The following is an 11603-nucleotide window of genomic DNA, read 5'->3' on the forward strand; positions in this document are numbered from 1 at the left end:
ACAAGTCGGTCAAATTTAAGGATATATAACTCGTTTTGAAGAGTATTCAAAAAGGCACTTAGGGCCATGGAACCTCAATAAGCCAATGTCTTTTTACTTTTAATATAATTTATGTATCTTCAATATCCCTTTTGCGAAGAAAGAAAAAGTTCAATTTTAATTGTTTAATTAATTTAGGTATTTTTGGCTAAATAATGCTAAATCCAATAATAAATATGGTTAGGTGGCATTTTACTGTACTTTATTTTCAAAGTACAATAACATTAAAACTAAACGGTAACGTATTTAATATTTCGCATAATTAACCACTATACTTTTTAAAAAAGAACAATTTTGAAACTTTGAAAACAGGCACTCATTTCAGTAAATTTAGGGAATTTTTTCATAAGGCTCTCTAAGAAGGATCGTGTTGAAATCGAGTGGAGTAGGATTACATTTTATATAAAATTTCATAAACTTCTGAGTAAAACAATCATTTTGCTGAATTACATTGTCAGCTCAATGTCTTTTACATCTGTGAACCTTTTACCCCATGAGCATATTGCGACAATTGGCCTTTTTCATTGAAAAGCCTCCTTTAACAAGTTCAAACTGCTATTAAACTATGAAAAATGCGTCAATACTAATGAAACTTGGCACAGATGTTAACTAGACTATAGCCTCTGTAACAGCATGCTTAATTGTAAATTTCCTGTTACCATGACAACAGGGGAAGGTCTCAAAATCACTTTTTTGTATTGTTCTTTTCCCATCAATTCTGATTTCAAAGTGCTGCAACTTCTCAATGAATCGAAATAGAGTAAAAGGCTTTTCAGCGTCCGTTACTTGTTACCCTAAGATCGACCTGGGGCCATTTTTAGCCTGTCATATGTCCAAACTTTTCTTGGCGATGAGGGGGACTACCGCCCCCATTCACCCCCCCCCCAAACAGAAGGGGACATTTCCCCTTCTGGCAACCCCCTGATGCAACATTTGGATGAGGGGCGGCGCCGAAAAAGTGGTCTCTTCTTTAAACAAATTTCTCAAACGAAAAACAGTGTTTTGGGCCTAAAAAGGGCATTTTTTTCACTGTTTGAGGCCTCAAAAGGGGGGGGGGGACAAAAAGCCGTCAAAACACGTCTATAGGAGGGAAAACGTTAAAGATTGTCTTTAAATTAATAACAAAACAATTTCGACGTTCAGAATAATATTATTCTCATAGGTATCGTTGGAAAAACACTAAGTGTATGTTACATCCTTGTATATTACATCCTTGTATATTAGGATCCCGACCAGACCGCGCGGACGCGCACGCCCGTCCGGATCCATGCCGGCCGCAAAATCGTTTAAAGTAAAAGATTACTGACGACGGACGGACGGACGAAAAGTAATCACAAAAGCTCACCATGTCACGTTGTGACAAATGAGCTAATTATATACATAACCTACTGTGCTTGATGAGCTGCTTTCTTTAAAGAGTATGCTGTAGGTTAAAGACAAGGGGAGATAATGTCGCCACTACTTTTTTCTCTGTTCGTAGAAGACCTAGAATTATTTTTACAAGATAACATAAGTTCTGGACTTGATATAGAAAAAATTATCTTACTTTTACTATCCTTTGCTGATATGGTTATATTAGGAAAATCGCCTCAAGAATTACAAATGCATTTAGATAAAATATATGGATATTGTAAAAGTTGGGGATTAGAAGTAAATGCAGATAATACTAAAATTGTTGTATTAGGAAAAGAGGCGGTTTTACTAGGAAATGAGTTTTGGACATATGATGGTAATGATATTGAAGTTGTGAATGATTTTAATTATCTAGGAACAGTTTTCAATTACACTGGAAATTTTACTTTAAATCAGGAATACATTGCAGGTAAAACTTTAAAGGCGCTTAATGTTTTGCTTTTAAATTGTAAAAAGTATAGTTTTAAACCAAAGTTATTATGTCAGCTATTTGATTCTTTTGTTGGCTCAATTTTGAGTTATTCGTCAGAAATATGGGGATTTACAAAATCAAAACAAATTGAAAGAATACATTTAAAATTTTGTAAAAAATATATTGTCAGTAAGAAATACTACCTGTACTGTTAGTGTATATGGAGAGTTGGGAAGATATCCTTTGTTCATATCCCGTTTTGTACGCATTGTTAAATATTGGTTTAAGTTGCTGCACACAGAAAATATTATTTTACGCTCATTAAATGATTGTAATAAAGGATTATGTAACTGGGTAGCCTATGTTAAAAAGCTTTTGTGTGACTATGTTTTTTCAGATGTTTGGAATAACCCATATGATATTGTATTTAAAAACTTTATCCCGATATTTAGACAACGGATAATTAATTGTTTTGATTGTCTTCTGCCTATTGTTATGTTGTATGTGCTATAAACATATATTGTATGTTTAACGCAATAAAATTATTTTAGTTGAGTTTAGTTGAGTTTTATACAGGGGTGGCAAGTATCTAAAGAAACAAGTTCTGTATTGGAATTATATAATGTGTGTAAAATTAGTTTTTGTTACGAAAAATATTTAGATATATTGCCTGATCATTGAGACTTCTTATTACTAGATTAAGAACTTCTGCACACAGCTTAAGAATACAAACTGGTAGATATGCCAGAAATAGAATACAAAGAAATGATCGGTATTGTCAATGTTGTTCTTTAAGAGACTTAGAAGATGAATTTCATTTTGTTCTTATATGTCCATGTTATACATGTATTCGTACCCTTTATATTAAAAGATATTATTTTGTTAACCCAAGTATGTACAAATTTATTACACTGCTGCAAAGTAATAATAGAAATGAGCTATGTAAATTAGCACTATATTACAAAAATGCTAAGACTGTTAGAACTACAATGTTAAATAATGTTCAATGATAGATCAAAATTTAGTTTATTAAAAATAAAGTTTAATGATAGATTAAAAATTAGTTTTGATATTGATTTTTCTTCTTAAATATGTTCATCCTCACTTAACTGAGGCTTAATAACAAATATCTGAACAATGACAATTGTGACAATTACAATTATTAATCTCTTTATATTATTTATTTTATTAATTTCTTTATATTGATTGGACTGAAAATTACATGTTACTCAAATATTATTATGTTATGTATATGATGATGTACTATGTACAAATCAGAAATAAAAGATCTGTTCTGTTCTGTTCTGCTTTGTTTAAAATAAAGGTCACGTGACCGATCATGCGTTACTGATGACGTACCATTGTGTAATATTTAGAAAGACATTCTGTCTTATCAATCATTTCTTCCGCAAATTATCGAATTTACCATCAAATAACCTTTCTGATAATTGTGTAAATAATTTACATAATATATAGGATCTTTAAGTTTTTGTGCAACAAAATGTTTTTAAAACTGTAACTTTCTTTTTCTTTTTTTACTACAGTATAGTGGTCAGGGTATCGCATTGTAACATGGCCAGCGATTGGCTGAAAAAAAGTGCAGGGAAAACCGTATGAGTCAATTTATACATGAGGTGATTGGATGGAAGTGGGGTATTTTTAAGTAAAAAAACTAATTTAAAAAGTAACACTACACTGTTTTCTGAAGAAAATGAAATATTTCATGAGTCTCTGTGATAATTTTGACTTGGATATTTGCATTCATAAAAAGTGTATGTCAGTCCTGTGATCAGCAGAAAATTTCAATGAAATGGGGGGTAATCCTCTCTGAAGTAATTTGCAAAAAGTTTGGTTGGCTACCCCTATATAACAAGAACATTTTCATGTGTCAGGCATTTCATTCTGCTAGAAAAATTAGCTCTTTAGCAGGAAAACTCAATTTTTAAGGTAGGATTAGGGACCATTTCTTATAATGTAAGTCTATGGAAATATCAATGTGAGTGTCTGACCTAAAGAGAGGGAAATTGGAACTGTCATAATTCATTTGTAGTACTTTGTCTTCATTGATACACCATGAAAAGCTGATATTTTGGAAGAATGGATGTATACAGCCTGTCTATGTATGAAATTTCATTATTTCAATGCAACTGTTGGTGTTTACAGCAGATAATGTGTCAAGGGGGCCAATCTACAAGCATTGTTTACATATGAACAAGAGTATTAGTGTTCCTTAAAAGTCAATAATGGTTTGTATTTTTTCTTTAAACAGTGAATTTGAGTGATAATTAAATTGGTAATATGTTGATGAATGAATAATGTAGACCTTGGTCATTAAAAATATTTTTCAGATTTCAAAGAAATGCTGTACATTGGCTATACACATGCCAGTTTGAAGACTTATGTATAACTTGACAGGACCTGATGTAAGCACATTGGCCACTTTTGATGGGTTGTTTGCAGGTATATCACTACAAATGCATATTGCCAGGTTCAAAACTAATATATTAATACTAGAAATAGTCTAGGGTGCTGTTTCGGTTAACTTTCGACTTAATTTAGGGGGCGGACATTTCTTCGCTCGGCACTATTTTTTTTCCATTTTGCTCAAATATTTACATAGAATGTCACAAATAAATTGCTTCTATGTCTGTTTCCCATATAAGAATGTTTTGTGTTTCATTTACAGGCATAGATAGCATAAAAGCTTCAAAATAAATAGCATTTAAGGCTTCTGTCTTAAAATTTACTTGGTTTCAGGGCATGAATATCAACACATACTTAGAAATTGAAATCCATTGAAAATTGTAGCATAATTCAGTTAGGTAGCCTCTGAATAGCCTCTTATTATGTGGTTAAGATGCAAAATAGTGATAAAAATTTATTGTTTTCTATTTGGTAATACATATTTACACACTCACAATGTATAATGCCATAGTTTTTAGACTTTATATCCGTTTAAATGCATAATTGAAAATGAGCATCACAATGGCCTAGGGTAGAATTATTTTGTAGAAAAAGTGTTATTGATAAGTAAAAGTTGATCTACTTTTTTCACAATCATATTAGGCACAATTATAACACGGCTTTAGTGTCTCTAATGTGTCTATAAACAGAAAAAGCACTTATTCTGGTAGATAAATGTACACAAAGGGTGTGATTATTGCACAACTTTAGTGAATTACCTCCTTTATTTTATTGAGAAACTTAGATAAGTGCATAAATTCTAAGTGTCTGGCTACCCTAAATGAGAAGAAAATACACAATGCTATCCATTCCAAGTACATCTTGGTCTGAAGAGGTGATTTTCATGGTAAAACAAACCTGAAAGAAGGTTTCAATTGTCATATTTAGCTCTAAATGAATGCAAAAATGGCCAATAAATTGGGTGTAGAAGTCAAATTTTAGGCTATTACTGTCCAGAGGAACTTGGTTTTTTCCATGTATTGCATTTTTTATATCCATGTAAGAGAGAAGAGACAAAATATATATAAAGAATTTTTGCATTTTATTGACATTTAGGCTTGTATTTAAGACTATATAAGCAAATATTTGGAGTAGAAAAAAAACAGCAGGGGCAATTTTAAAAATTTTACCTAGTAACACCCAAAATGTTTCTATGTGTGTACAAATAACGTGTAATCCATAGTCAGTTCACTATACAGTAGTTATTAAGTATGTTTGCTAAGCTAAATCTTCATTCAGGAAGTCTATTGGTAACAAAATGTTGAAATTTGGGTGAAAAATCACTTTTTTTTGTTATGGGTGGGGTGATAAAATTGCTCCCTGCCTACATCTTTTTGTTAGAAAATTAGTATTTTAAAGCACTTCTGTAATGGAGAACAGTGTAGTGTTGCTATCTGAGTGATTTTAATGGAAGTTGTTACAAAAAATTGGCTTCAGAATAATGAATTATGTATGAAAATCACATGCTAACATTCATTTTCAGAAAATCCGGATTGCGGCATAACGGCGCTTGTTAGAAAAAAAGGAATTTCAAAGTTTCAAATGACTTAAGAGTATGAAATGCATCCACTATAATTGGTAATTGTAATATGCAACTTCATTTATTATTAGATATTAGAATACTAAACATTTAATATTCCCTTTAGTAGATTACTTTAAACTTCATTCTAACACTCACGTGATTTTGTCACTATAGACAAAGCAATCTCCTACGCACTGATCTCCCCTTATCAGTACAGCGATACAATTCTGCCAAGGGAGGTAATCAGTGTGAGGAGTTTGTAGACAGAGAAGGAATAAAACGGGTGTTAAACTGCCAATATACACCGGTTAGGGGACTACTTGAATATGCGCTGTTATGTTTTTCACCCTCGATTGCATAGTTATATAAGGTCCTTTTTAAGCAACAATAGAAAGCATTTTTATTTATATTTTCAGTTTCGTATAAATGATTTTTCTTCTCATACAATACCGAAACAAGTAGAATGGTTTCATGCGGGGAACATTTTAATGATATAAAGATATTTCATTTAACTATATTTTCAACATTGTTTGGGGGAATGAATAAACGTTTTGTATCAGGAATATAGTTTTTGACAATAATCGAGGCGAATATAGATATAGAAGGTCTTTGGAAAACTGGTGACCGTTAGAGACCTGAGACCGGAGAAGGTCGAACATACGAGTAAAACAATTATTTCTTTTAAGAAAATGATTAAATAACCATTTTTTCTGTAATAATTCCGAGCAAAAAAAAAATAAACACATTTTATCGTTGTTAGAATCAAAATAACATCGGCCGGAGAGGTGTATATCGGCTATTTAACAACGGTTTTGTCGTTTTGATGCGACAAAATTAACACTCAGGCCTGCGGCCTTTGTTGTCAATTCCTACGTGCATCAAAACTCCAAAAACCGGTGTTCGCGATAGTCGCGATAATGTCCCTGTACGATCACGTGATACTAGAAAAAAAAACCAAGGTGAAAGAACTCCGACGTTAATAAAAGAAGGTATTTCCCGTTGGGTGGAAAAGCGAACTGTTTGTTGTTCAGAGCAAGAAATGTTAAAATATAATGAACATTTGAGAGTGTCATTTTCAATTTCTTTCAACTATATAATTTTTTGAGGGAGGATTTTGAAAATATAGCAGTAGCGTGGCATTTTTCCGGTATCTTCTGGTTAAGGTATTAGATTTGTATAAATATCACTTTTTCAAAAGGCCCTTTTTAAAACTTTATATACATTTATTATTACACTTTAAGAACTTTGACTAAACTTTACTTCTTAGAATAAGTACAAAAAATTACAAAAAATGTAGCCCTTTTGTTTATTTTAAGTTCCTTTTGTATATGTTAAAACAAGTTAGTTTTCAATTATCTGTAGACAAGTTTATACTTATTCAAAAGTCGAAAAGTATTTAATGAACTAGTATTTTTAAAATAACTTCAAATAAATCAATCAATTTTAAATGTATATAAAAAATATTTTTGTTTGTTTGATTGACACAGGTACCGGTTATTTCACTTCAAATAAGAAAATGGGATGAGGTAAGATAAAAACATCAAGATCTTGTCAAATATAATCTGGGCATCAAATTATTTTTCAATAATAATTATCTAGAAATATTCTTAACATTTGTGCAAAATATAAGAAAGTTTTACCACCGATTTAAAAATTTATAATCATTTCAATTCGCTATGCTATCAAAATTTAAAATTTCAAAGTAAAAAATTAATATTACATAAAACTTCAATTTTTCTCAAATTACAAATTTTAGGTGTAAATTAAGTGAGAAAATAATCATCTGATGAAAAAAGAACAAAAAAATTAAAAAAATATTTGTAGCATCTGGTGGTTTGAACTCCATGCCCTATCGAAACACTGTCCCTCAATGAAAAAGAATACTCTTTAGAAAAAAGTATTCCATTAGCCATCCAATACCTTAAGTCAAGTGAATGAAATTTCATGCTTGACCCGATAATATTGGTGAACGTCAGTGGCAAGCGCTTTTCTTTAAAACGAAAAACGCGAAACATGACAGTAACTGTTACAATCGTACTGTCGTACTGTAACCATCGAAGTCGTATAGTAACCATGTACTGTCGTACTGTCAACAATCAAATACTGTCATTCTGTCAACCATCCTGTACTGTCGTACTGTAACCATCGAATGTGTATTGTAACCATCGTACTGTCGTACGTCACAATCATACTGTCCTTTTCTTGTCACCATTGTACTGTCGTATTTAACCATCGAATTCGTATAAGTAACCATCGTAATGTCGTACTTCAACAATCATACTGTCCTTTCTGCAACCATTATCTGTCGTATGTAAACCATCTTTACTGTCCAAATCATACGTGTCCTTCTGTCACCATCGTATGTCGTCTGTAACCCATCGTAATGTCGTATTGTAACCCATCGACTGTTACTGTCACAATTCTAACTGTCCTTCTGTCACCATCGTACTGTCGTACTGTAAAAACCATCGAAATGTCGTACTGTAACCACGTACTGTTTGACTGTCACAATCAACTGTCTTCTTTAACCATCGAACTGTCGTACTGTAACCATCGAATGTCGTATAGTAACCATCGTACTGTCGTTACTGTCACAATCTACTGTCCTTCTGTTACCATCGTACTGTCGTACTGTAACCACGTAATGTTTCGTATAGTAATGTCGTATGTCACCATCGTACGTCGTATTGTAACCACGTAAATGTCGTATGTAGTAACCATGTACTGTCACAATCTACTGTCCTTCTGTTCACAACGTAATGTCGTATTGTAACCAGTACTGTCGCTGTCACAATTATACTGTCCTTCTGATACCATCGTACTGTCGTACTGAAACCCATCGTAATTGTCGTATAGTAACCATCGTACTGTCGACTGTCACCATCGTACTGTCGTTATTGTAACCATCGTAATGTCGTATAGTAACCATCCGTACTGTCGTATTTGCACAATCAACTTCCTTCTGTCACCATCGTAATGTGTATTGTAAATCGTACTGTAGTACTGTCAACAATTATGTCCTTTGTCACCATCGTCTGTCGTATTGTAACCATCCGTACTGTCCGTACTGTCACCATCGTACTGTCGTATTGTCAACGATCTAAACTATCCACTGTCACCATCGTATTGTTTGTAACAGTCACCATCGTACTTGTTCTGGCCTCAATCGTATGTACCATCGTACTGTCGTAACGTCACCCATCGTACTTTTGTACTGTCACCATGTACTGTCGTATGTCACTGACCGTATTCTTATCGCAAGTTATTGTTATTGTCGTAAGTGTTTCATCATCGTATTGTCGTACTGTCCTCAATCGCATTTGACGTATTCCACCATCATACTGTCGTCATCGTTAATGTCATATGTACTGCCATTATTCGCCGCTTCGTTCCCAAAAAACGCATGGTCCTAACGGAACACCGTACGTAGCGCGTGCTTTTTGCAATCGTAAAAAAAACAGTTGCGCTGAAATTTATTTAAAAGAAATTCCAAATGTCCGCTAAAATTGATCAAGAAAAAAAAAATACAAATCTATAATGTACTAATCTGCTTGTCCATGAAATGATTAAAAGTAATGTCTTAGTTTCTCTTCGTATTTTTGACGGGGGCAATAATTTCTGTCAAATGCTTGATACAGTTGTCTGTTGATACAGTTTTACTTCTCCTTCTACAGGTTAGGGGTTAATATGGTGAACAATGGTTTGGCAAAGTTTTAAAGCCATAGTCAATGACTTTGAAAAATATTTGAGTTATTAAAAACATTAAATAAGTGGTTTTACGCCGACGCCCGACACCGACGCAGACGCCGACGCTCGGGTGACTACAATAGCCTCTACTTTATTCTTATCGAATAGTGGAAAGCTAACAATGGCAGACTTATATTTTACTCTTTAGTCATTAATAAAACGGACTATTGTATATCATATTGAAAATAGAAAAAATTTGATAACATTTATAATAAAGAGATGTGTATTAGCCGGGATTAGAATTAGACATATAGAGATCCCTGGGAATGTAAACCACTCCGAAATGCCGTGATAGGCGTTAAACATACAGTCCCCGGGGAAAAAATTATCGTTCTTAAAATAGACAGAACTATCGCTGAATGTGATTCATACCCCCACCAATTGTCCTTGACATTAATACGACTTGGGAAAAGGTGGTAAAGGAAATAACTTAATGGCGCAAATACTATAAAAAGAAATCTCTGGTGAAAAAAAGATCTAATTGTACAGGTAAAAGTATAAATATTCATTACAAATCATGTTCGAAACAGTTACAAATAACCTTTTCCATTTTCCCAAAAATTAAACTTTTTATAAGTCAATTTTTTGACCTTAAAGTGGGCCTTGACTTTCAGCTGGCACCAGGGTAAGATGGATTCTGCACATCGCCCAGTTGGGGTGGGAACATTTGAGTAAATTTTAAGAAAATCCTTCCATTTAGTAATAGAATTTATTAAGAGTGGACACAACAAATTGTCTAGTATTTAATTGTATGTATATTAAAGATCAAAAAAAAGGGGCATAACTTTGTTGAAAAAGGCAAATACAAATTTATGAAACTTGACCAGCATATCTTTATTGTGACCTTTCCTATATAATTATCTATCCTTTTCTAGATTCAAAATATTCATATAAATGTTAAAAAATTTAAGAAAATTTTCTAAGTCAATTTTTTAGCCTTCAAGTGTGACCTTGACCGAACCGGCAAAAAAGTGTGAACCTGGGTCTGCACCCATTTCCTTTTGAGGGAACATTTGACCAAGATTGAAGTAAATCATTCAATAAGTGTAGGACTTCAGAGCGGATCACGACATACTGTCTATTATTTGTTTTTTTGATATTTGATCTTAAATGGACCTTGACCTTGAGCTGACACATGGGCAAACATGGTTCTGCACTCCCCTTGTTGAGGTGAACATTTTAGCCAAATTGAAGAAAATCCTTCAATTAGGTAGGGACTTACAGAAGCGGACATGACATATTTGTAAATTTTGATTGTTTGATATTTGACCTTTCCAATTGTGACCTTGACGTTGAGCTGACCACCTTTGGAACATAGGTTCGTGCACATCCCCTGTTTTAAGGTGAATATTTGAGCCAAGTTTTGAAGTAAAATCTTTCATATAGTGTTATGAGTTACAGAGCGGACACGACATACTGTCTAATATTTGATTGTTTGATATTTGACCTTTCATTATCCTTGACTTGAGCCTACACCAAAGAAAATTTGTTCTGCACATCCCTTTGAGTGAACATTTGAGCCAAGTTTAAAAAATCCTTCCAAATTTTTGAGGACTTACAGAGCGGACACGACATACGTCTAATATTGTTGTTTATATTTGACCTTCAAATTTGTGACCTTGACCTCTGAGCTGACACGACAACATGGGGGTTCTTGCACATCCTCTTGTTGATGGGGAACATTTGAGCTAAAGTTTTGAAGAAAATCCCTTCAATTGTATAGGAGTTATAGAGCGGACACGAAAATGGAGACGGACCGACCGACGGACGGACGACGGGCGGACCCCAGACGGAAACCCACCGGGCCGACCGGGCAAAGCGAATCCATATAGCCCCCCCACCACATTTTTTGGTATAATAAATAAACCCCAAGTAAACATAACTGTTTTTCTTTTTGACAAAATGCAAAGTTGATGCATGTCTGTTTTTGACTTAAAAAGGGCAAAAAGACTTTTTTTAAAATTTTTAGTGAATAAATTTGATATCACAAAAAAAAAACAATATACG

Source organism: Ruditapes philippinarum, unplaced genomic scaffold (genome assembly GCF_026571515.1).
Source record: "Ruditapes philippinarum isolate M1 unplaced genomic scaffold, ASM2657151v2 ctg5969_1_1_1_1, whole genome shotgun sequence".
Lineage (NCBI taxonomy): Eukaryota > Metazoa > Mollusca > Bivalvia > Venerida > Veneridae > Ruditapes > Ruditapes philippinarum.